General features: G+C 35.6%; 1 pseudogene; it reads right to left on the bottom strand.

Annotated features, from left to right (window-relative positions):
• LOC124083233 (trifunctional enzyme subunit alpha, mitochondrial-like) overlaps positions 1-18,823 on the bottom strand; it is a 51,285-nt pseudogene extending 32,462 nt beyond the window's left edge.
• Positions 18,824-27,416: the final 8,593 nt, after the last annotated feature.

Below are 27,416 nucleotides of genomic sequence, written 5' to 3'. Positions count from 1 at the left end.
ATACAAACTAAATGAACACACAATCTTTTCAATAAAATAATATCAGAAAAAATCCAAACCTCAAGAATTAAATGGATATTCAAATACAGAAGGCAGATAGGATTCCAAACATAGAAAATCCCAAAAGATCCACTCCAAGAAAACATTATTATGAAAATACCTAACATACAGAATAAGGAAAGAATTTTAAAAGCTGATAGAGAAAAACAATTGGGCACATTGAGAGGTAAACCAATCTGGATCTCAACTGATTTCTCAACCCAGACCCCAAAGGCTAGGAGGTTTTGGAATAATGTATACCAAGCTCTACAAGAAAATAGATGCCAACCAGGAATATTATACCCAGTAAAATTAAGCTTCAGAATTGATGAAATAAAAACTTCCCATGATGAACAAAAGCTAAAAGTATTTATAACTAGAAAGCCTGCATTACAAAACATACTCAAAAAATATCTTGTGAAGAAGACATGATACCAGCAGAGGGAGGAGCTACACCAGAAGAATAGTCAATCAAAAGAGAATTGAATTCAACTTAAACACTAGAAATAAATCAAAATGACAGGAAATAAAAATCTTCTCTTAATAATAACACTGAATGTTAATTGTCTAAATTCTTCAATCAAAAGACAGGGGTTGGCAGATTGGGTTAAAAAATAAGACCCAACAATATGCTGTCTCCTAGAGACTCACCTCATAACAAAAACATCCACTGACTGAAGGTGAAAGTATAGAAAAAAAAAACATTCACATTGATCTCATAAGCAAGGAGGAGTTACTATTCTCATATCAGATAAAGTAGACTTAAGCCAAAATTAATAAGAAGAGATGAAGAAGTTCATTTCATACATCTTAAGTGAATAATACAACTATAAGAAATAGCAGTTGTAAATATTTATGCCCCAAACAATGGAGCATCTACATACATCAAAAACACCCTGCTTAATATTAAGAATCAAATAGACCACAACACCATAATACTTGGTAACTAACATACCTTATTCATCAAAGGATAGATCATCCAAATAAAAACTAAGTAAAGAAGTTATAGAACTAAAAATTACAATTAATAAGTTGGACTCAACAGACATCTATAGAATATTTCATTTATCAGTGACTGAACTCACTTTTCTTCTCAGGAGCACATGGAACATTTTCTAAAATAGACCATATTTTAGGCCACACAACAAATCTTAGTAAATACAAAAAAAATAGAGATAATACATTGCATTCTATCAGATTATAGTGGAATAAAATTAAAAATCAATGGTAATATACAAAATAACACCTAGAGGGGCTGGGGTTGTGGCTCAGCGGTAGAGCACTTGCCTAGCACATGTGAGGCCCTGGGTTTGATCCTTAGCACCACATATAAATAAGTAAATAAATAAAGGTATTTTGTCCAACTACAACTAAAAAAAATTTAAAAAGTAATAACATCTGGAGACTAAATAATACACTTTAGAATGATGAATGGGTAGCAGATAAAATCTCTGGGACACTATGAAAGGTGATCCTAAAAGACAAGTTCATAGCATTAAGCTCATATATTAAATGAATAGAGAGATACAAAATAAATAATCTAACATTACATCTCAAAGCCCCTGGAAAAATAGGAACAAACCAATACCAGAATCAGTAGAAGACAGATAATAATTAAAATGAGAGCCAAAATCAAATGAAATTGCAATTTAAAAAATTCAAAAATCAATGAAACAAAAAATTGGTTTTTTGAAAGACTACACAAAATTGATAAATTCTTAGCCGGACTAACCAAAAGAAAGAGGGGAAAAAACTCAAATTCTTAAAATCTGAGAAGAAAAAAAATATTACCACAGATACTACTGAAATCCAGAAGATTATCAAAAACAATTTTGAAATTTATACCCTAATAAGCTAGAAAATCTTGAAGCCATGGTCAAATTTGTAGAGACATATGACCTACCCAAATTTGACTAGGAGGATATAGAAAAATAGATCAATTTCATGTAATGAAATTGAAGAAGCCATCAAAAGCCTATCAACTAAGAAAATTCCAGAACTGGAAGAATTCTCAGCTTAGTTTTATCAGGTCTTTGAGGAAGAACTTATATCAATGCTCCTTAAATTATTCCATGAAAAGGAAGGAAATCTTCCAAATTTATTCTACAAAGCTAGTATCACCCTGATATCAAACAGACAAAGGCATAATAGGAAAGAAAACTTCAGAAAAATATCCTTGATGAACATAGATGCAAAAATTCTTGATAAAACACTGGCAAAATTGTGTGCAAAAACACATTAAAAAGATAGTTCAACATTATCAAGTGGTTTTTATCCCATCAAGATGCAGCATACAGAAATCAATAAATGTAATTCACAACATAAATAGATGTAAAGAAAAGAGTCACATGACTGTGTCAATAGATGCAGAAAAAGCATTTGTCAAAGTACAGCATCCATGTTTGACACTAGAAAAACTAGGGATAGAAATAACATACCTCAACATCATAAAGGCTATATATAACAAACTCAACAAGAAGGCCAATATCACTCTAAATAGAGGAAAAACTGAAACCATTGCTTCTAAAAACAGGAACAAGACAGTGATGCCCATTTTCACCACTCCTATTCAGCATAGTCCTTGAAATTAAAAGGATGCAATTAGGAAAAGAAGAGCACACTCTCTGTTTGCCAGTGGCATGATCCTATATTCAGAAGACCCAAGAAATTCCACCAGAAAACTTCTAGAACTCATAAATGAATTCAGTAAATAAGCATATAAGGATACAAATCAACACCCATAAATCAATTGTGTTCCTACACTCCAGTGATGAATCAGCTGAAAGAGAAGTTAGGAAAATTATTTCATTCACAATGGACTCAATCTAACAAAGGTGTGAAGGACCTCTACAATGAAAACTATAGAACACCAAAGAAAGAAATTGAAGGAGAGCTTAGAAGGTGGAAAGACCTTTCTAAGATAGGCAGAATTAATATTGTCAAAATAACCATACTAACAAAAGTGTTATACATATTCAAAACAATTCCCATTAAAATTCCAGTATGCTCTTCATAGAAATAAAAAAAAAAACAGTCATGAAATTCATTTGAAAAAAATAAAAGACCTAGAATAGCGAAAGCAATCCTAAGTGAGAAAAGCAAATCAGGAATCATCAAAATACAAGCACTTAAATTGTACTATCCTAACAAAAAACAGCATAGTATTGGCACCAAAACAGGCATAAAGGCCAATGGAACAGAATAGACGCAGAGATAAACCCACCTTGATAAAGGTGCCAAAAACATACATTGGAGAAAAGATAGCAGTTTAACAAATGGTGCTGTGAAAACTGAAAATCTATATGTAGTAGAATTAAATTTAACCCCTCTCACCCTTCACTAAATTTAATGTGGATCAAAGACCTAGGAATTGGACCAGAAATGCTGCACCTGCTAGAAGAAAATGTAGGCCCAATTCTCCAACATGTTAGCCTAGGAACTGACTTCCTTAACAAGACTCCTAAAGTGCAAGAAGTAAAATCAGAAATCAATAAGATGTCATCAAAAAGCTGTTTCATTGCAAAAGAAATGATTATGAATGTGAAGAGAGAGCCTATGAATGGGAGAAAATCTTTACCACCTGCTCCTCAGATAGGGCATTATATTCTCCAGAATATAAAAAGAACTAAAAAAACTTAACACCAAAATCATCATCATCATCATCATCATCCGATCAATAAATGGACAAAGGAACTGAACAAGCACTTTATAGAAGAAGAAACATGAATGGTCAACACATATATGGAAAAATGTTCAACATCTTTAGCAATTAGAGAAGTGAAAATTAAAACTACACTGAGATTCCATTTCATTCCAGTTGGAATGGTAATTATTAAGCATACAAGTAACAATAAATGTTGGTGAGGATGTGGGGAAAAGGTACACTCCTACCTTGCTGTTGGGACTGCAAATTGGTGCAACCACTCTGGAAAGCAGTATGGAGATTCCTCAAAAAACTAGGAATGGGACCACCATTTGACCCAGGTATATCACTCTTTGGTATATATCCAAATGATTTAAAATCAACATACTACAGTGATGAAGCCATGCTAATATTTATAGCTGCAGAATTAATGTTAGCTAAACTAAGGAGCCATACTAGGTGCCCTTCAACAAATGAATGGATAAAGAAAACGTGGTGTACATACACAATGAAGCATTACTCAGCCATAAAGAAAGCTTTATGACATTTGCCAGTAAATAGATTTATCTGGAGATTATCATGCTAAGTGAAATAAGCCCATCACAAAAAACCAAATGTTGAGTGTTTTCTCTGCTATATCCAAGTTAATCCCCAATCAAAGAGCAGGGAATGTAAAAATAAAAAGAAGTTCAGTGGAGTTGACAATGGGAAATGAAGAGTAGGGAAGAGGGTTTGGAAAAGGAAGGCAGTGGAATGAATCTGATATAATTTCTTATGTACATATATAAATATAACATAGTGAATCTCACCATGGTGTACATGCACAAGAAATTAATTAAAAAAATAAATAGGGTAAATGGCAGATCTGTGAAGTAGAGGAAAGGGAGCAGGGCTTTCGGGGAGGCAAGAGGAAGAGGAGTTCCTAGGGACTGCATTAGAACCTGATATATTCCATGCTTTTGTAATTATGTCAAAATGGATTCTTCTGTCATGTATAAATAAAAAGAACCCAAAACGACAACAAAAAAGAGTCCAAATATAGAATATTTTGGAATAGGTAAACCTATCAAGAAACCAAAAAGATCACTGGTTGCCTGAGTTTGGGGAGCTAGCAGGGAGGGAGGGAGGGATGAAAATACCAGAGAGGACTTTTAGGGCAGTGAAAACATTCCATGTGACACTATGATGACTTCAGTTGTTATACCTGAGTCTCAGTATCATTATATATAAAATAAAGATGATTAAAAGATTAGATAATTTGACAAACACCTAGAATTAATTCATTATAATAACAGCCTCAAAAACTTACATATGCATAAGTGTGTCTGGTGCTATAATTTATTTTTGTTACTAACTCATTTATTTTGATTAATTTTCTTTTTACCTGTCAATTTGTTTTAATTCAAAGTGTTTATTTATTAACCATCACTGAGTGAGATGTGTTTTCTTGAAATTTAAAATATTGTCATTGACAGGTATATTTGACAAAAATCCAAAAAATTCCTATAAATATTACTAAATATTATAGGATGCCAGAGTTTATTGATTATATATTTAGCATTGTATTTAGAATTCCTTCCTTACTTATTTAACTTCAATTTTTTTTTTAAATGAGTAATAAAATTCTTCTTTGTACTGCTAAAGAAACTAAAGTTCAAAAAAGTTATGAAGTCTGCTAAAAGTGACATTGTTGGATCTAGGGTGTATACTTTTCTGTAAATAATGGGGATGATTTTTTATGTAAAAAGAGATTCAAATCACCCTGAAATTTAAAGCTTAAGTTTCTAAAAATCCTGCTGCTTTTAAATGAGACAATTGTCTGAAAAGATTGATCTGAACTGCATTTTCTCTTTTGCAGATTCACACAATTTACTACGCTATCTTTTGGCTTTTGAGTTGACACATTATTGCACTTGCTAAGCAACATCATCTCTAATTGCTGCATGTCCCTATGATTTATTATTTGTAGTTGAATCTTTTTTTTTTTAATTTTTTATTGTGGGTTGTTCAAAACATTACAAATTTCTTGACATATCATATTCCACACTTTGATTCAAGTGGGTTATGAACTCCCATCTTCACCCCATACACAGATTGCAGAATCACATCAGTTACACATCCATTGATTTACAAATTGCCATACTAGTGTCTGTTGTGCTCCGCTGCCTTTCCCATCCTCCACCCTCCCCCCTCCCCACCTCTCCCCTCCCCTCCCCTCCTCTCTCTCTACCCCATCCACTGTATAACCCTGAGGGTCTCCTTCCATTACCATGCAATTTCCCTTCTCTCTCACTTTCCCTCCCACCTCTCATCCCTGTTAAATGTTAATCTTCTTCTCCTGCTCTTCATCCCTACTCTGTTCTTAGTTACTCTCCTTATATCAAAGAAGACATTTGGCATTTGTTTTTTAGGGATTGGCTAGCTTCACTTAGCATAATCTGCTCTAATGCCATCCATTTCCCTGCAAATTCTATGATTTTGTCATTTTTTAATGCAGAGTAATACTCCATTGTGTATAAATGCCACATTTTTTTTATCCATTCATCTATTGAAGGGCATCTGGGTTGGTTCCACAGTCTTGCTATTGTGAACTGTGCTGCTATGAACATCGATGTAGCAGTGTCCCTGTAGCATGCTCTTTTTAGGTCTTTAGGGAATAGACCAAGAAGGGGAATAGCTGGGTCAAATGGTGGCTCCATTCCCAGCTTTCCAAGAAATCTCCATACTGCTTTCCAAATTGGCTGCACCAATCTGCAGTCCCACCAGCAATGTACAAGTGTACCCTTTTCCCCACATCCTCGCCAGCACTTGTTGTTGTTTGACTTCCTAATGGCTGCCAATCTTACTGGAGTGAGATGGTATCTTAGGGTGGTTTTGATTTGCATTTCTCTGACAGCTAGAGATGTTGAGCATTTTTTCATGTACTTGTTGATTGACTGTATGTCCTCCTCTGAGAAGTGTCTGTTCAGGTCCTTGGCCCATTTGTTGATTGGGTTGTTTGTTCTCTTATTGTCTAATTTTTTGAGTTCTTTGTATACTCTGGATATTAGGGCTCTATCTGAAGTGTGAGGAGTAAAGATTTGTTCCCAGGGTGTAGGCTCCCTATTTACCTCTCTTATTGTTTCTTTTGCTGAGAAAAAACTTTTTAGTTTGAGTAAGTCCCATTTGTTGATTCTAGTTATTAACTTTTGTGCTATGGGTGTCCTATTGAGGAATTTGGGGCCCGACCCCACCGACTGTAGATCGTAGCCAACTTTTTCTTCTATCAGACGGCGCGTCTCTGATTTGATATCAAGCTCCTTGATCCATTTTGAATTCACTTTTGTGCATGGCGAGAGAAAGGGATTCAGTTTCATTTTGTTGCATATGGATTTCCAGTTTTCCCAGCACCATTTGTTGAAGATGCTATCCTTCCTCCATTGCATGCTTTTAGCCCCTTTATCAAATATAAGATAGTTGTAGTTTTGTGGATTGGTTTCTGTGTCCTCTATTCTGTACCATTGGTCCACCCGCCTGTTTTGGTACCAGTACCATGCTGTTTTTGTTCCTATTGCTCTGTAGTATAGTTTGAAGTCTGGTATCGCTATACCGCCTGATTCACACTTCTTGCTTAGCATTGTTTTTGCTATTCTGGGTCTTTTATTTTTCCATATGAATTTCATGATTGCTTTCTCTATTTCTACAAGAAATGCCGTTGGGATTTTGATTGGCATTGCATTAAACCTATAGAGAACTTTTGGTAATATCGCCATTTTGATGATGTTAGTTCTGCCTATCCATGAACAGGGTATATTTTTCCATCTTCTAAGATCTTCTATTTCTCTCTTTAGGGTTCTGTAGTTTTCATTGTATAAGTCTTTCACCTCTTTTGTTAGGTCGATTCCCAAGTATTTTATTTTTTTTGAAGATATTTTGAATGGAGTGGTTGTCCTCATTTCCATTTCAGAGGATTTGTCGCTGATATACAGGAATGCCTTTGATTTATGCGTGTTGATTTTAAATCCTGCCACTTTGCTGAATTCATTTATTAGCTCTAATAGTTTCTTTGTAGAGCCTTTTGGGTCTGCTAGGTATAGAATCATATCATCTGCAAATAGTGATAATTTAAGTTCTTCTTTTCCTGTTTTTATGCCTTTAATTTCTTTCGTCTGTCTAATTGCTCTGGCCAGTGTTTCGAGAACTATGTTGAAGAGAAGTGGAGAGAGAGGGCATCCCTGTCTTGTTCCAGATTTTAGAGGGAATGCCTTCAGTTTTTCTCCATTCAGAATGATGCTAGCCTGAGGCTTAGCATAGTTTGCTTTTACAATATTGAGGTATGTTCCTGTTATCCCTAGTTTTTCTAGAGTTTTGAACATAAAGGGATTCTGTACTTTGTCGAATGCTTTTTCCGCATCTATCGAGATGATCATATGGTTCTTATTTTTAAGTCTATTGATGTGGTGAATAACATTTATTGATTTCCATATATTGAACCAGCCTTGCATCCCAGGGATGAATCCTACTTGATCATGGTGTACAATTTTTTTGATATGTTTTTGTATCCGATTCGCCAGAATTTTATTGAGGATTTTTGCATCTAGGTTCATTAGAGATATTGGTCTGTAGTTTTCTTTCTTTGAAGTGTCTTTGTCTGGTTTAGGTATCAGGGTGATGTTGGCCTCATAGAATGAATTTGGAAGTTCTCCCTCCTTTTCTATTTCCTGAAGTAGCTTGAAAAGTATTGGTATTAGTTCTTCTTTAAAGGTTTTGTAAAATTCTGCTGTATACCCATCTGGACCTGGGCTTTTCTTAGTTGGTAGTCTTTTTATGGTTTCTTCTATTTCCTCAATTGATATTGGTCTGTTTAGGTTTTCTATATCCTCCTGACTCAATCTGGGCAGATCATATGACTTAAGAAATTTATCTATGCCTTCACTATCTTCTAATTTATTGGAGTATAAGGATTCAAAATAGTTTTTGATTATCTTCTGTATTTCTGAAGTGTCTGTTGTGATATTGCCTTTTTCATCCCGTAAGCTAGTAATTTGAGTTCTCTCTCTTCTTCTCTTCGCTAGCATCGCTAAGGGTCTGTCGATTTTGTTTATTTTTTCAAAGAACCAACTTTTAGTTTTGTCAATTTTTTCAATTGTTTCTTTTGTTTCGATTTCATTAATTTCAGCTCTGATTTTAATTATTTCTTGCCTTCTACTTCTTTTGCTGTTGTTTTGCTCTTCTTTTTCTAGGATTTTGAGATGAAGTATGAGATCATTTATTTGTTGGTTTTTTCTTTTTTTAAGGAATGAACTCCAAGCAATGAATTTTCCTCTTAGAACTGCTTTCAATGTGTCCCATAGATTCCGATATGTTGTGTCTGTGTTTTCTTTTATCTCTAAGAATTTTTTAATTTCCTCCTTGATGTCTTCTATAACCCATTGATCATTCAGTAACCTATTGTTCATTCTCCAAGTGATGTATGCTTTTTCCTTCCTTCTTTTATCGTTGATTTTCAGTTTCATTCCATTATGATCAGATAAGATGCATGGTATTATCTCTACTCCTTTATATTGTCTAAGAGTTGCCCTGTGACATAATATATGATCTATTTTTGAGAAGGATCCATGTGCTGCTGAGAAAAAAGTGTAACTGCTTGATGTTGGGTGGTATACTCTATATATGTCAATTAGGTCTAGGTTATTAATAGTGTTATTGAGTTCTATAGTTTCCTTATTCAACTTTTGTTTGGAAGATCTGTCCAGTGGCGAGAGAGGTGTGTTGAAGTCTCCCATGATTATGGTGTGGTGGTGTATTAGACTCTTGAACTTGAGAAGAGTTTGTTTGACGAACATAGCTGCACCATTGTTTGGGGCATAAATATTTATGATTGTTATGTCTTGTTGGTTTATGGTTCCCTTAAGCAGTATGTAGTGTCCCTCTTTATCTCTTTTGATTAACTTTGGCTTGAAATCTATTTTATTTGATATGAGTATGGACACTCCTGCTTGTTTCCGAAGTCCATATGAGTGATATGATTTTTCCCAACCTTTCACCTTCAGCCTATGTATGTCTTTTCCTATCAAATGCGTCTCCTGTAGGCAGCATATTGTTGGGTCTTGTTTTGTGATCCATTCTACTAGCCTGTGTCTCTTAATTGGTGAGTTTAAGCCATTAACATTTAGGGTTATTATTGAGATATGGGTTGTTCTTCCAGCCATATTTGTTTATTTCTGTTACTAAACATTGTTTGTTTTCCTCTTTGATTATTCCCCCCCCCCTTTACTGTCCTACCTCCCACTGTTGGTTTTCATTGTTATTTTCCATTTCCTCTTCCTGTAATGCTTTGGCGAGGATGTTTTGAAGAGATGGTTTTCTAGCTGCGAATTCTTTAAACTTTTGTTTATCGTGGAAGGTTTTAATTTCATCCTCCATCCTGAAGCTTAATTTCTCTGGATACACAATTCTTTGTTGGAACCCATTTTCTTTCAGTGTTTGAAATATGTTATTCCAGGATCTTCTAGCTTTCAGAGTCTGTGTTGAAAGATCAGCTGTTATCCTGATTGGCTTACCCCTAAATGTAATCTGCTTCCTTTCTCTTGTAGCTTTTAAAATTCTCTCCTTATTCTGTATGTTGGGCATCTTCATTATAATGTGTCTAGGTGTGGATCTCTTATGATTTTGCACATTTGGCGTCCTGTAGGCTTCTAGGATTTGGGATTCTGTCTCATTCTTCAAGTCTGGGAAGTTTTCTTGTATTATTTCATTGAATAGACTGCTCATTCATTTGGTTTGGAGTTCTGTACCTTCCTGTATCCCAATGACTCTTAAGTTTGGTCTCTTAATGTTATCCCATATTTCTTGGATGTTCTGCTCATGGTTTCTTAACAGTCTTGCTGAGCTGTCTATGTTCTTTTGCAGTTGAATACTTTGTCTTCATTGTCTGATGTTCTATCTTCTAAGTGTTCTACTCTGCTGGTAGTATTCTCCATTGAGTTTTTAAGTTGGTTTATTGCTTCCTGCATTTCTAGGATTTCTGATTGCTTCTTTTTTATAACCTCTATCTCCCTGTATAGTTGATCCTTTGCTTCCTGGATTTGTTTGCGTAATTCGTTGTCGAAGTGATCTTTCATTGTCTGATTTTGCTGTTTAATGTCTTCCTTGATACTCCAGATCATCTGAAGCATGTATATCCTGAATTCTTTATCTGACATTCCATCTGCTGCAGCTGTTACCTCTTCTAAAGTTGCGTTGACCTGCATTGCTTGTGGTCCTTTCTTTCCTTGTCTTTTCATACTGCTTGTGTATCTTTCCTGCAGGTGCGGGCGGCGGCTCTGCTCTCTCCTTATTCCAATTGGGGTGTCGTGGCTACCACGCCGGCAGGTCACTGGGCCTGTTCTGGGAGCTGGCGGCGGCTCTGTTCTGCCCCTACTCCAATTGGGGTGACGAGTGTACCACGCCGGCAGGCCACCGGGCCTGATCCGCCGGTCGGTTGCAGGTTTGCCTACCCTGCAGGCGCGGGCGGCAGCTCTACTCTGCCCCTACTCCAAATGGGGTGACGTGTCTGTTGTACCGGCAGGCCACTGGGCCTGTCCTTCTGGTCGGTCACAGATCTGCCCACCTTTCGGGCACGGGTGGAGGCTCTGCTCTGCCCCTACTCCAATTGGGGTGTCGTGACTACCCCGCCTGCAGGACGCTGGGCCTGTTCCTGGCACGGGAGGCGACTCTGCTCTGTCACTACTCCAATTAGGGTGGTGTTTGTACCACGCCGGCAGGCTCCTGGGCCTGATCCGCCGGTCTGTTGTAGGTCTGCCTACCTTGAAGGCGCGGGCGGCGGATCTGCCCTGCCCCTCCTACCACGCCTGCGGACCCCTGGGCCTGATCTGCAGGTTGATCACTGGTCTGCTCACCCTGCGGGCACAGGTGGCGGTTCCGCTCCGCCCCCACTCCAATTGGGGTCACGTGACCACCACACCGGCAGGTCCTCATCCGGGCGTGGGAGAACAATCTGCTCTGCCCCTACTCCAGTTGGGGTGACGTGTGTACCACACTGGCAGGCCACTGGGCCTGACCCGCCAGGCTGTCACAGGTCTGTTTACCTTGCAAGCGCGAAGGGCGGCTCTGCCCTGCCCCTCCTACCACGCCCATGTACTACTGGGTCACGGGTCTGCCCACCTGGCGGGTGTGGGTGGCGGCTCCGCTCCGCCCCCTCTCCAATTGGGGTCACGCGGTCACCACGCTGGCGAGCCGCTGGGCCTGCTCCGGGTGCTGGCGGCCGCCCGGCTCCTTCCCTCTGGCTTGAGGACAAATTGAGGAGACTCGGGTGACTGAGCCTCACCCCCCCTACCAGGAGACCAACTGCTTATGTCACCGCTGGTATTGATGAAGATCTCTCCTCCACCGCTTTCTGCTGACATCAGATCTCTGCCATGTTGGTATCCTATGCGAATGGCAGCATTTCGTTCCCCTTGCCGGGCAACCCAAGCAACGGGTGAGTCCTGACCGGCCCTCAGCAGGACCCGGACCGAGACGCAGTTTCCGCGGGCTCCTAGCCCCGGTCCAGGGAAGTTCCGGGAGCCGGAACTCGGCCGCTCCGTGCTCGGTGTAAGCTCCTATAAGTGTAAGCTCCAAGAAGCAGTCCCCGCGGGCTCAGTTCCGGGAGCCGGAATTCGGCTGCTTAGTGCTTGGTGTATGCTCTGATAGTAGCAGGGTCCAAGAAGCAGCCTCCGCAGGCTCCGCAGCCCTGAGCCAGGGCGGTTCCGGGACGGTTCCGGGAGCCAGAACTCGGCCACCCCGCGCTCGGTGTTCGCTTCGATAAGATCAGATTCTAAGAAGCACCCAGGCGCTGAACCCTAGCAATCTGTCTGCAAGTCGCAGGCGAATTGTATCCTGAAATTACCTGTTCTATGGCTGAATGAGCTGCGGTCAGTCGAAAACAGGTATGGTGACGTCAGTTTACCAACATGGTGGCTGCTGGCCTCCTCTGTGGTCTGACCGGTGTGGAGAACCGAGATGGACCGCTTCCTTCCCCTGTCTCGAACCCAGAATTCAGCCCTGAGTGCGGTGCTTGCGCGGCTGGCAGAAACTGCAGCACTGTAACCCTGCGTCTCTATCCCAGCGCGCGTTGCAGACTCTAGCCGCGGGGCGATTTGCTGAATAAGCAGTGTTACCCTCCGTGCGACAAACCTCTCGCGTTTGAGTCCCCGTAGCCGATCCTCGTGCGATGGAAATCCTTCCTCCAGGTTCCGGCGCACCCCACTATTGCTGGAAATTCCTAACAAGATATCCTTTAGCCGTCCTGACTTGTCATACTCCCACACAGTGAAGCAGCACACGGGGGTAATGCACTCCCCTCGCTGCCATCTTGTAGTTGAATCTTGATAAAAGAATTTTTAAACTTTTGAAAAAGATTTTTTTAAACGGAATTTTAGATTTCCAAGGAAAATGTTGTGAAATTAAACCTTTATTTTTTTTCTTGCATAATGAAAACAAATGACTTAATTATTCATTTATGAGTTTTGGACAATTCTTAAGGATTTGCTCAAACTTCATTTAACCAAGTTTTATCTAATTTGGAGTGGTGCTTCTTAGATCTGAATGTGCAGATGAGTCAACTGAGATAATTATTAAAATGCAGATTGTGAATTAGTAAGTTTGTCCTGGTCCTCAGTATATACTTTCTACCAAGATCCAAAGTTTTGCTTCTGTTTCTCATGTCATACTGCATTTTGAGTAACAGAGGCTTAAAGTATCAATATTCCATGCTGTATTTGATGATGTGCTCATGAAGCTATTTGAAATTTTTACTGTTTGTATTTTCTTTTAAACTTCTGTGCAAGAGTTTATGTACTGAATTAATTCACGATGGTATAAATGGTTTAGTTGATTGTCTTTGGCCTGGTAGAAGATTTGTGGCCATGCTAATGGCAGATAGGTTTGACATTTGAACTTGTGTATGTGACTTCTTAAAAAAACCCTGCCATAAGTGTTTCAAGAAATTTGCTTTCAGAGTATATTGTGAACACTGTTTCTAAGTTATAAATTGTAAGTTAATATTTGAAAAAAATTGTCTTCACCCTTAGGACTAGGAGCACTCTTTCCATTGCCCAATCAAGTGGATGGAACAATTGAGATATAATGGTATATTTGCATATAATTAAATATGGTTTAGTGCTTTGGCAACCTAAAAGATATTTTAAAGTGCCTACTTCAGGATTTTAATTTCCTTCCTGTTCCTGCCAGTTTTAACATTGCATTTAACATTTATCATTTTGATATTTTAAAATCTGACATCCAATTTATCATTCTGTTTGCTATTTTTTTAAAATGAAGTTCTTACTATCTCTCATCTTAAAATCTATTTTCTCAGAGTTCCACGATATTTTGAGTTTTACAGCTTTTGGGACAAGTTTTCCCAACTACTTGTCCTAGTTTAGGCCTATTCTCAGTGTGGGTTTCTTCTTGATCTTTACAGTTGAGGTTTATTATTTTGCTTTAGCCAGTTCTGAAAGGTCACAAATATTGGCTGTTAGGAAGATCAAGTACATTATATCCACTCTAGTGTCACTTCTTCATGACTCACGAGACCAGCTTTACCCTCAAAATAGCCTGGCAACTCTGAAAGTGCATGTCATCCCAAAGACATAGTTTTAAAGAGCATGGACTTGTGAGTAATAAAGTCCAGATGGAAGTCAACTACAAATATTCAGGTAAATTTTACCTCTAACCATTACAAATTAATAAAGCCAAATTTGATGATTATGTTGGTATAGTTGTTTTCAAGATCTCACTTTAAAACCAAATTGCTATCTATTTCCTGCAGAAATGAAAGATTACATGACTTTTACAGTAAATGTTACTTAAAATTTTTTTCCCCTAATTCTTGGCAATATATCTGGGGTCAGATGGCAAACCTTTGGATGCTTACTACTTTGGCAGTTCCCCAGAGTTTAGTAGTATTAATGTTTTAGTTTCCTAATAAAAGTTTGAATGTATTCAATTTCTCAGGTACATTATGTCATTTGAAGAGATAGGATAATGGCAAAAAGGAATATAATAACCTTGAGATTTTTAAATATTGATTTTGGAAACACTTCACACTAAAATCATTCAGTATAATTAGTTGATCTCGTTTTCCTATCTATTGTATTTATAATTCTTACAGAAATATTTTAAAGCATAATAGGTTGCCAGCAGGAGCTTAAGTAGTAAAAATGAAGAATGGATGTCATTATGATAATTTTGGGGAACATTTCCTCCAATTCTATTTCTGTATTCAATAACTGTTTAATTGTGCATTTATTGTTATATTCATCACTGTGCCTTTACTAGATTTGTTTGCTGACATCAGAATCAAGTATAACCGACTGCTGATTCATTTCACTAAGAAATCACACTTGAAGCATATAAAGTTCAACAGATCCAAAACCAGTTTTGTGATTGGTCAGTGTTGTCCATATTCATTTCTCCTTTGAAGAAAATATCTTCCAGTTGTATTTTGATTCTCTTTAAATCTTCTCCCATCAAATATGTCACTAAATTCTTTTAGTCTAGCTTTCTAATTTCTGAAATCATCTCTTTTTTCTCATCTCATTTTAACTATTGCTGTAACTTTCTTATTGTTCTGTGTTCTTATATTCTCTTTCCAACCGTCTACCAACATGAGAAAGCACTTACAGAGGGGAAGGTAGGGAAAAATGTGACTTTCATTCTTCATTTTTGTCCATGTGATGACTGCAATTCCAGCCCTGAGTTTTGAGGAAAGAAGTGCATCAACAAAATGTGATTTAAGCCATTTTCCAATAAGTATGTCCTTTTTATAACATTTTTTTTTCTTCTTCTCATGTACTCCTGTTTGGGAGCCAAAGAAAAATGCAAGAATAGGTTTTTCTTTGGCTGTATAATCAGATGTGTGCTGTATCTCCACTCTATGATATTTTTACTGGACACTTTTGAATATTGAAGCCATATTTTGATTGCTACTAATGTAAGTTTTTATTTTTAAAAGACCTAAGAAGAAAGACTAGAAAGCACAAAACAAATATGCATTTTTAAAATTCTTAAGTGACAATTGCTCCATAATTCAGGAAGATTATCAAACATAATATTTATTATAAATAATATAACAAATATTTTTTTATGGTCAGGAAATCTGTAATGTTATACAGAGATGTTTACTGACTTTTTCAATCAGAACCATCTAGTTGGGTAAATATGAATATGAACCCAGCTTTGTACTTTTCTCATTGAGTTTATGTTATTATTTTTGGGATCCTAGTGGTAGTGTTTCTGCAGACAATCATCATCAGTTTTTCTCCCTCCTTTTTTATTTATGCAGTTATGAAGAAATGGTATGGTAAAAGGTAATTGTTTAGGACTAAGGAACAGTGGATAATAAAAATTTCCTTTTCAGTCAAAGGAAAAAAAAACTTTCTTTGGTCAGGTTGTGGAAATAGTTACTATTTAAGTTTTTGTTGGGAGTATCTCTGGTTGTTATATGTATCTGGGTTAAAGCAACTCATTGTGAAGAGAAAGGCCAATGGATTGAATAAGATTTATTTCATCTTAATATGTGCAAATCATGTCTTTAGATATATAAATAGGGCATAAATACATGTGTTTATATGTGGGTAAACTTATACATAAAAATAGTAATCAAACAGGTGGGTATTAGAAGTTATTATTTCTGTTGTTATTCCTTTACCAAAGAGGCAAACATCTATACTCCATTGAACACTGGATTTTTTTCATGTTACTGTTGTAAATTAACTTGTGATGATCTCCATGAAAACTGATGACAACTTATTTTTGAAAAATGCAGATAGCATTTATTATTATCAATTGTGATCAGCTACAGTGAAGATGTTCTTTGAAAATGTACTGCTTTAAATTAAAATGCTTAAAAAGTAGGAATAATAAAATAAAATGAAAAAAATTCAGGCTTTTCAAAGTTGGGATGTGAATGTGTCCATTTTTAATGAGGAAAATGAGGTCAGCATCATTTGGGGTCATTAAGGAGAACAGAGTATAGTACCAATTAGTGACTATTCTCAGGAGACCATAGTGACACAGTTTTTAATTTTGCTGCCAGGTGGCGCTGTGTGGTAGTAGGTATAGTCTTGTGCAAGGCATAAAGTGGTCCTGATCTGACTATTGTGTTACTGACCCTGGTAGCTGATTCTACTGGAAGTGTGAATATAAACTTACTTTTACAAATTTCCAAATCACCTCTATGACTATAGTTAAATAGGTCCTCTTAAAGTTCTCTTTTGATGAGAGGCTTTTGTACTCGTGAGTGTATCTTAAGAGATTGGATAAAAGATTTTTAGTTTCCAGAATGTACTGTCTTTCATTATAACTAGTGCTATGCCTTATAAATACTGTGGTTTAAGAATAAATGATGCAGTGTTAAAAATAAAATTCTTTTGTTGTCAATAGAGAACTTTTTACTTTGGAAGATCAGACTAGTAGGAGTTTAAAGGTAGTGAATGGAGAAAATATTTATAATGTTAGTTTAACATTTATAAGCATACACTTAAGGTGGTTTATTTTTTCAGAGAAAAGCTTTCTATATAATATTATTTCAAAAAGTATATTTTTGCCCCATCATAGTCAATTAAGATCATTCTTGAAACAGTCAACTTTCTGGTTGCTATTTTTCTTTCAGCATGATGTAATTTGGTGCTTTCCTCTTTATTATTATAAAGGCTTGGCTTAAAAATTACTCTCAAATCAATCTTTACACAGGAAGTTTTTAAGTTCCATGTAAGTAGCATATGTCAGTTCCTAAATTATTTTAATTGTTAATTCAATTTTTTCTATTATGATTATGAATTTAAATCCTTCAAATTTGTTCTTTGAATATAAAATACATAAATTGTTTTGGATTTTTAAAAGGTGGCATTTAAAATATATGGGTGTTTTTGCTATCTATAAGAAATAGGACTGTTTTTCTGGTTTCTAACCTTAACTAGTTTTAGAGTCATCTAGGTACTACAGTGGCTAGCAAAACATGTGAATTTATGGATGTATCTTGAATGTATTGATACTTAAGAAGGTTCATGGTTTATGGAGGAAACATTCAGACAGAGGGAGCCATATTTAGCAGTAATTTTAAAATTTTCTGTTAAAATTTATTATGGCAATGTAAGGAAAGTGGAGTAGTGTGAATCACAGATTCTGAATTAGTTTCCTAGTGTCTGTAAAGGAAAATGCCTTTACTGAATGTTAATTAATAGGGACATATTTCTTAGAGTGGTTCTTTTTTTAATATATACATTTATTTTATTTATTTTTATGTGGTGCTAAGGATTTAACCCAGTGTCTCACATGTGCTAGGCAAGCGCTCTACCACTGAGCTATAACCCCAGCCCCTTAGAGTAGTTCTTATTGAATAATCACACCATGCTGGCAGCAAATGAAATCCAATACAGGTTGGATAAGAGCTGTGGCTTCAAGGAGTTTTCAGTTTAATGGTTGATAGAAAATTCTAATTGAAAAGAATTTATGGAACCAAAGGATGCTAATTACAGTGTTATAAGAACAGCATAAATGTTTTACAGGAGAATGGGAGTAAAATAAAATATTGATTCATCCCTATGACATGATACTTAAAAACATCTTTTCAAGATAGGATCTTAATTAGAAAATTTGTATTCCATCCATGTGTAATACTTCAGAATACACTCTACTGTCATGTGTATCTAAAAAGAACAAATAAAAAATAAAAGAATATATGATGGATAAATGCTCAGCATTTATAATTGGAAAATAAGGTAGTGTATAACTAAATAAGAGTGTATAACTTATTTCATATATGATGAACTCAATATCTATTAAATAATTGGAAAATATATACTTAAAAGATTTTAAGGATTTTTGTCAAAACGTTAAAAGCAATTATTTCTGGATAGTAATATTATAAATGACTTTTTTCTTTTTTTGCACTGGAAAATTTTCTTCACCATATGTATTATTTTTATAATATAAAAATGTTTTTTATAACCCAGAAATACATATAAAGACCATGTTTTAGTTTTAATTTATGCTAAAAAGTATTTAAACATTTTATTTTCAATGTAAGTTAGGACACTGATTAAAAGAATTAGGTTCTTTGCAACATTACAAATTTATTATGTATCTCTTACCCTCAAACTGGGCTAAATATTTCATAGTGCAATGCCATACCTCCTTAAACATCCTTAGTTGTAACTGATGAGTGAATATCTTGTACTTAGCTTTAGACAAAAGCTTATTTTTCTCTTATTATGAGTATCGATGCATAACACTTAGATCTAAGTGAAGGAGAGATGACAGGTGCAATTAATGAATGTGCTAAGTAAATCTTAAACAATGGTTTATAAGCTGTTTTTTTTTGTGACTAACTGGTATCATTTATTGAACAGTTACTCTGAACCAGGTATTGTGTTAAAAGCATTTTAAGTTTGATTCCTGTAACTAACTTGTATGCCAAATATTGTTCTTTCCATTTTATAGACAAGTATCTGAGGCTCAGAAGGCTAATGGATTACCAAAAATGACAAAATTAATTAACTGCAGAGGGAGGAAATGAAACTAGATCTTTTAGACTTAAGTTATACACTTCTAATTGTAAATTAATTCAGGTGTTTGGCCACATAGACAAATTGCTTTCTGGGACTCAATTATTTTCTCATATGTAAATTGAAGGACTTGGGTAAAGTTGAAGTGTTGCTCAAATTTTCCTAATAAGAATCTACTTTTAATTTTTCCAAAATCTTATGTTTGTATTTGGGGTCAGACAAAGGGTACTAATAATTCTGGTTGCCAAAAGTAGAAACAACTTGGAAATTGACCAGGTAAGCATACCTTTTAAATTTTTGGTAGATTGGAATTGACTGTGTCTGGGATTTCTGGGTCCCCATAGGACTATCAGACAATAATAGTTCGTGTTTCCAAAATGTAAATTTTATTGGCCCAAAAGTACTGTATTTAGCCTTATAAGTAAAAAATGTGTAAGATCAGTTTTAAAGAGAATATAAGAAGAGTGTAACAATATTTTGTATAGGTAGAATTACTTATTTGTTGCAAAAAGACCAATAATATTTAAATGAAACAATTGTCAGGTTAGAAAACAATTCATCATAGTGAAAAAAGTAATGCAATAAAAGGAGAAATAATAGAATCTCATGATGGGAGTATGGACTCTATATTTGAAAATATTTTGCTGAGAACACTTTGATACCAGGGACAGATGAAGTGAATGACCTCACAGGGTTTTTCTAATTTCCGTGATTCCATAGGAGAGCACTCTGGAGGTGCCTTGCTTATGACACTTCTGGATTTACATTTTATCACATAATGAACTGCTGAATGATTTTGGTTGAAATGGTTTCCTTATTATTGTACAAGTCATCCTATTATTGAATGGAGCACCCCTATGTACTCCACAAAGCTCAAAACTGAAACTTGACTGTAATGGTTTTCTAAGTTCATTTCATAATCAGTGATGCAGTGCTTCATATTCATATTCATAAACACTGGAGGTCTTGGGAGCTCCACATGTGACCAATATTATCTGCAATTAAAACTTTGCAATTTGTTTTTATAAAATGTAAAAAATGACCAAAATAGTATAGAAACCATAGAGTGCAGATTTCCTTTTTATTAGTACAATTATTTTTCTTCCATCTATACAGCACCCAATTTAGGGCAAAGACAAAACGAAAGTGTATCTTGAATATGCATCACAGGTTCCAAAAATGAAAAGAAATTGGATTTGGATAGCACTTACTCAATAGACAGATATGATACATGGTAAGAAGGTGCACTGTCTGCCCTGTGATAGATTAAACTACTTTGTAGGAAAATTACTGTGAGCCAGTCACCACCACCACCGTGGCTAAATCTTTAATAAAATTCTCTTCCATATTCAGGAGTGAGGTATGAAGTACACAATAAGCAAAGTGTAGTAGAATGCCATTTATCAAACACTGGCCAGGTCTGTAATCTTCTGCTTTATCCTTTCTTTGTACTTTATTTGTCTTTATTGTTACAAGAAGGAATATTTACCCAGAGCAGTGGGCATGAAACCCAATAAACCTCCTCCTTCTCTTCTTTCCCCTTTTTATATTCCCTTTTGTCAGTTTTGTCAGTATAACTTGTTTGTTTTCATCTAGGTGGTCCTTTGCTTGTTTGGCATTCTTTTCTCTGGCTTTTGTTTTTGAAATGTGCACTTAGGCTATGAGAAATGATATCAAAACTACAGGAAATGCAATGGGAATGCTAACAGCTACCATGAAGGACAGTTGAACGTGCATTTGGTAATGACTCTGAATGCTTTTTGGCAGGATAGAATGGTAAAATGTTGTAGATAGCCCCTGGGTGGCAGTGCACAACAAGTCCTGATGCCAACAAAATCATTTTCAGTATAAAGATTCATATATGTATGTATGTTTATGTGTATATATTTTTATATACATATGGTATATATGTGTATGCTATATGTGTATTATATATATAGGATATATATGTGTAATATATGTAAATGTTTATATGATTGTACATATTAATATGTATGTACTTGTTTGTGATATCTATATCTTCAACATTCATATATACATTATATATAAGTGCACTACATATTTATATAGCTGCCTCCAAACTAAGAACTTAAAACAGTAGCTTTCTCTTTGAAAGATACAAACTCTCAAAACAATTTTTCCATGTGTCTTAAATACAATAATGATAATATTGCTAATAATAATCAGTGCTTTATAAAATTTGATGCTAAAAAGTTTCTGGATATCACAGCCTTGTTATGATATCTGAATTGTCTTTGAAACCATGCAGCTGTATGTACAGATGCAGAAGAGTCCAGAGAATAGTAAGCATGTGGCTGGAGGTGCTTTGTGCCCCTCAGTCTGCATGCTACCAGTCTATATGGAAAGCTTAGGGGTAAATTATTTTTAGAAGTATTATAACCCATTTTATTGTTTAAATTGCAATTTTATGTCAAAACGTTTATGATCAGGCTCACTCTGTACGCGAGTGAAAGACAACAATTATGGAGAGTGATAGGGTAACAATGGTAATGATAACTGCATTTATAAATACAAATAAAATTTAAATTTAAATTCTAAAATAGTAGTTTTGATAGAGATAGCCATGATTCTTGTGATAGAGAAAATTCTTTGAGGGCAGATGACTCTGTATGTGTGTCTATATGTGTGTATATCTCCTTTGCTACAGTTTCTTCCTTTCATTTAAATGTACATATTATGTAGCTGTAGGGATAGTGGTAGTAAACAGAAATATTCTATATTCAGATTGACAATTATCATAATTTTGTTACATTATGATAAAACTGAATTTCTGAATAAACTATATAATTCAAACATTAGTTCCTAAAAATTTTGTTCACTTGCTGTTATCTGGTATTGGTCTATTTGCCTGTCACCTGAGAATATACTCCTCATAAAAAATTGATAATTTTCTATATGAAGTGTAGAAAGATGGAGGGAGAGGAAATTTGAATCTTGAGACATAATTCAAGAGTGAGAAGTCATTCTGTCCACTTGGTACCAGTGGGCTTCATATATTTTTACAATTCATGAATTTTCTTTATTTCTAATGTTCCTACCATAAGTAAAATTGAAAAATCTACAGTTCAGTCATGTTCCTTTAATTCTTTATTTAAAAAAAAATTTGGAGCATTAACATAATGGCTATAACAATAAAAAGGGTTGACATTGTGCAATTGCCTTGTGTGTGCATAAAATTAAAACTATACATGTGGGTTAGAAATAGTATCTTCTCTTCACAAGATATCCCCGAGGTCTCTTAAAATCAGCCATACATTGCCAAACTCTATATTTTGTCTTCCTTTGCCCCTTCTTCTCTTCAGCAAAGTTAATAACTTCTATCATGAAGGAAAGAAAAATCAATTTATTTATGCCCTACCTTGTTTCAAAAAGAAATTAAGGTGACTTTCAAAGATATATAAAATAAATTTAAAACTAAGCGAGGGAAATGAAGCCGAGGGAAAGCCAGAGGAGGAGGGAATAGTGGAGCACAAAGTGTAGCTAGGGATCCAAATGCCCTCTGTAAAGCTTTAGGTACTAGTTAGATGTGGGTTGCAGGTTTAGTCCTCAGCTCTCTTGCAGCCAACACTAATATGGAGATAATTAATTCCAAAATATAGGCTCCGCAACAAGTGCATAAACAGGTTTCTCAGGAGATGTGCAGCTAGTTCAGAGTACACAGGCTCATGGGAAATTTATCTTCTGGTCTTCACAGAGAGGACACTGTGTAATTTAGGAAATGTATTTGAAAATCTGTTCCAAACACTCACATTATTACAATGAAAACTGGTTGTGGATTGTATAATTCTTTAGCCTATGGTAATATAATGAAAACTAGTTGTAGATTATGTAGCATGTTGAAAAGCAAAAGTCAGTGAAAGCAAGTCAAAGGTTATTATGCAGCCCACAGTCATCCACTGAGTGTTGAACACTGTAGCAGATTGAAAACAGTAGTGTGCAAGAACCACAGTCCTGCTCTCATCAAACTTATAATCTTTCTCTGAAAGTCAACATTGACAAACTAGTTATATGTGTGATGAAAAGTCCTGCCAGTATTCAAAAGTATTCAACACACACACACACACACACACACACGTGACATTTCTAAGAATGCATCTTTTAATTCATATTGATTAGTGGTGAGTTCAAAATCTGCTTGCTGTCAAGAAGCTGATCATTATTCTATTTTTTCTGGGTTGCTAATTGAGAGCAAAGCCACATGCTTCTTGGGTCAGTGGGGGTGAGGCTAGAAATACAATGAGAATTGAGAGAATTTCATAATTAGTGATATTTTATTCATCCACATGGAGGGTTTTGTTTGCATAATTTTTCAATTATGAGTCTCTTATCTTTTGCAATGTGTTTAGCCTTTAAATTTTATTTTTCGAGTATAACTCACATACTTTAGAATTTTTAAACACATTTCCTATCAATAGTAACTATGAAGAGCATGTTTCTCACAAACAGATAATAGGTATGTGAAAAAATGTACAACATCACTAGCAATCAGGAAAATGCAAATCAAAGCAACAATGAGATTTCATATCACTCCAGTCAAGCTGGCAGTTATCAAGAATACAAACAATAATAGATGCTGGTCAGGATGTGGGGAAAAAGGTACATTCATACATTGTTGGCAGGACTGGAAACTAGTACAATCACTCTGGAAAGTCGTAAGGAGATTCCTTAAACAACTAGGAATGGAATCACCAAATAATCAGTTATTCCACTCCTCAGTATTTACCCAAAAGAATAAAATCAGCACAATATAGTGATATAGTCAAATAAATGTTCATAAGCAAGGCAACTTACAATAGCCAAGATATAGAACCAGCCCAGGTGCACATTAGTAGATGAATGGATTAAGAAAATGTGGCATATATATACAACGGAATTTTACTCAGCCATAAAGAAAAATGAGATTATGGGATTTGCTGGTAAATGGATGGAACTGGAAAACATCATGCTAAGTGAAATAAGCCAGACTCAGAATGTGAAGGATAGAATTTTTTTTTGTCATATGCAGAAGTTAGAACAAAGTAAGGGAAAAAACAGAGGTGGGTAAGATATCATAACAACCTAAGGAAGTCCAGTGGAGTAAAAGAAGGAGGTTGACAGCCAAGGGAGCAAGGACAGGAAAGGGGAAGAAATGTGAACTGAATCTGGCAAAAGTATACTATATGGATGTATAAGTATACAACAGTGAATTTTACCATTATGTCTATTTACAAAGAATCAATCAAAAATAAATAAATAAATGAGTGGAAGAAAGACTAGTAGAGACTGGGGAATAAGTGGAGAGAGGACAGGGAGCCAGGAACTAAAACTGAGTAAATTACACTCCATACATATATATTTATGTCAAAATGAACTCAACTATAGTGTACAACTATATTGTATTGATAGAAGAAAAAGAAATCATGTTTCTGAAAAGTGATTGTTTAGAAGGCATAGTTTTTTACCAGGGAAATATATACTTCTATTTGGAAAAAAACATTTTAAGACATTGAAGAAATTTTTTTCATTAACAATTTAATTAGAATGTAATAGTTCTTGTTGTGGTCCTATTTAACCTGTTGTCATTAGTGTTGAGCATAATTTCATTTTAAAATATAGAGATACAACATTTCAGACAGTCTGTTTTTTTTGGTTCTGTATTTCTCTAAGAATGGCCTTATTTGTTTATTTTTAAAATTATTTTTAAGGCCCATAATTAGATTGCTTCATATGGTGTGCTTCTCTTTTGAATATGTTTGTGAAAGTGTGGGGAGGGAGGAGAAGGTATCTACTGAAATAGTTATAAATCCAATATTATGATAAAAAATAAAAATAAAAAACCTCCCAGCAAATTCTGGCTCCATAATAAGCTGGAAAGCACAACTATTCATTGGTAGCTATTTTCCCACAATCAGGCATGTACTTATAAGGAACCACTTGCTGTTTAGTATGAAATTTTTTGCTAGTGTGGATGGGATCTGGCAACTCCTCTCAAGAAAGTAATACCCAAGTCCAGTTATTTTGATTAGCAGTCTTACTTTGAGGCTTTTCCTATAGCCACAAACCTTTGGTCATATTAAACTCCCACTCCCTCCCTCTCCCTGCTCCCATACCTCCCCCCCAAACCCCGCCCCCCCGACTTTTTTTTTCCAGAAAAGCTCAGTGTGGGATAATGGAACTCATCTTCTACACACTGTGATATTAGAAGAATCATAATTTCCCCTTTTAAAGTGGCCATGTCTGTGAGAAATGGGGATAGGAGATAAGCAATAGTTTCATCTCTTCCCTGGATAATACAGAAATCTCATGACCTTTAGAATATTCTTAGAAAACAGTCTTCATGCTGGTCTCCGTTGCCCCCTCACTCCCACCATAATCCTCAGATTTTAACTGTATGTGAAACACAGGGAATTTGTTGCCTTTTCTTCTCTCTCAGATAAATATAAACCCATAGAAATATTAATTTTTTTTTTTTACACTTTTACAGACTGATTCTAGGAGAGTCAACTAACTTGGCTGTGCCTGCTCCTTTAAAACAGCAGCAGCAACAACATCAAAGGTATTCTTCCCTGGGCCATTTTACTATTAAGCTATTTAACTATGTCTTTCTTGGGATTTAGAACCAGTGATACAGAGGTGCATACAATTATTATTATTGTCGTTGTTGTTATCATTATCATCATCATTTCTTTTGGGTATGCCTTTAAACTAATTAGTGATAGGCATGCAGAAAATTAAACATAAAACCTGAAGCTCCATTTATTCTTGTGTACCATTATCTATTGCATGTAGTCATCATTAATTCTTTCTAGATCTTTGGTTTCTTGGCTTATATAAAACCATAATATATAACAGATAAGCAAACTGTACAATTAATTTGAAACATTAATTTTTAAAAACAAAAGATGACTTCCTCTATGGCACATTGGTTTCCTTCAACATTAGGGATTCTTGTTCAAACTCTTGCATAATTAGTTACACCATAAAACTAAATAGGTTTTCTTCTAGATGTCAGGTTTCCTTTGACACAAAATGGTAGGAAAAAAAATTGTTCCTTCAGATCTTTGTATTCCTCTTTAGCTTTCCTTGGAAAGCTCTTTTGCATGACAGAATCCAACAGGGCACATTTCCTATTAGAATCCACTGGGGAAAACAAGTTTTAATTATATTGGAACATTGAGAAACAATGTAAGTTAGGTATAGGAAAGAAAAAAAATACGGTAAGAAGAAAGGAAGAGGAACTAAAGAAGGTGGTAATGATTCAGGGGAGAATAGAAATTGCTCTTAATCTAATTAAAAAGCAAAAGCTTCAACACAGGTTTGTTTTCAAAGCACATGCCTTTTTTATGAACATACTTTTCAAATTCGTAGAAAGTATATGGTATTAAAAACTCCGAAAGACCTGTTTTTCAGGTTAAAAATGTTGCCTTACAAGGTGTGATTTGCCATCTATCTTAGTCTGTTTTCTGTTCCTATAATAGCATACCAGAGACTAGGTAATTTATAAGGAATAGGGATTTGTTTGGGCTCATAATTCTGAAGGCTGAAAGTCTAAAATTGGGATATTGCATGGGACAAGTGTCTATGCTGCACTGTAATGTGACAGAAAAATGGAAAGGCAAGTAAGCACATGTGAAAGAGACAAAACACAAGGGATGAACTTGCTTTATAATAATCTACTTTGAGATAACTAGTGTACACTAATGAGAATTAACCCATTCCTGGAAGAAATGCATTAATCCCTTTAAATGTCAAATGACCCTTAAAAGACCCAGTACTCAATACTGTTATATTGGGGACCAATTTTCAACAAGTTTTGGAGAGAAAAAAATCATATCCAAACCATAGTACTAATTAACTTTTTTTCATGGGGCGTGGTTACTGGGGATTGAACTCAGGGACACTCTAACACTGAGACACATCCCTAGCCCTATTCTTATATTTTATTTTTATTTGGAGACAGGGTCTCACTGAGTTGCTTAGTGCCTTGCTGTTGCTGAGGCTGGCTTTGAACATGGGATCCTCCTGTCTCAGCCTCCTGAACCTCTGGGATTACAGGCCCAGCTAACAGTTTTTATTAAAATAAGATGTTCAAAAAATAGGAAATATTGAAAACAGCATCACATGAAGAAGCAATAGATGCCTGTGTTTCTGTTTTGCTTTTTTAAAAATTAATACATTATAGTTATACATCATATGGGGTTCTT

Source organism: Marmota monax, unplaced genomic scaffold, assembly GCF_021218885.2.
Source record: "Marmota monax isolate L192 unplaced genomic scaffold, Marmota_monax_Labrador192_F-V1.1 WCK01_AAM20220418_F8-fsc00013, whole genome shotgun sequence".
NCBI classification, from domain to species: Eukaryota; Metazoa; Chordata; class Mammalia; order Rodentia; family Sciuridae; genus Marmota; species Marmota monax.
The sequence above is the reverse complement of the archived record's forward strand: the minus strand, read 5'-3'. Positions and strand labels throughout refer to the sequence as shown.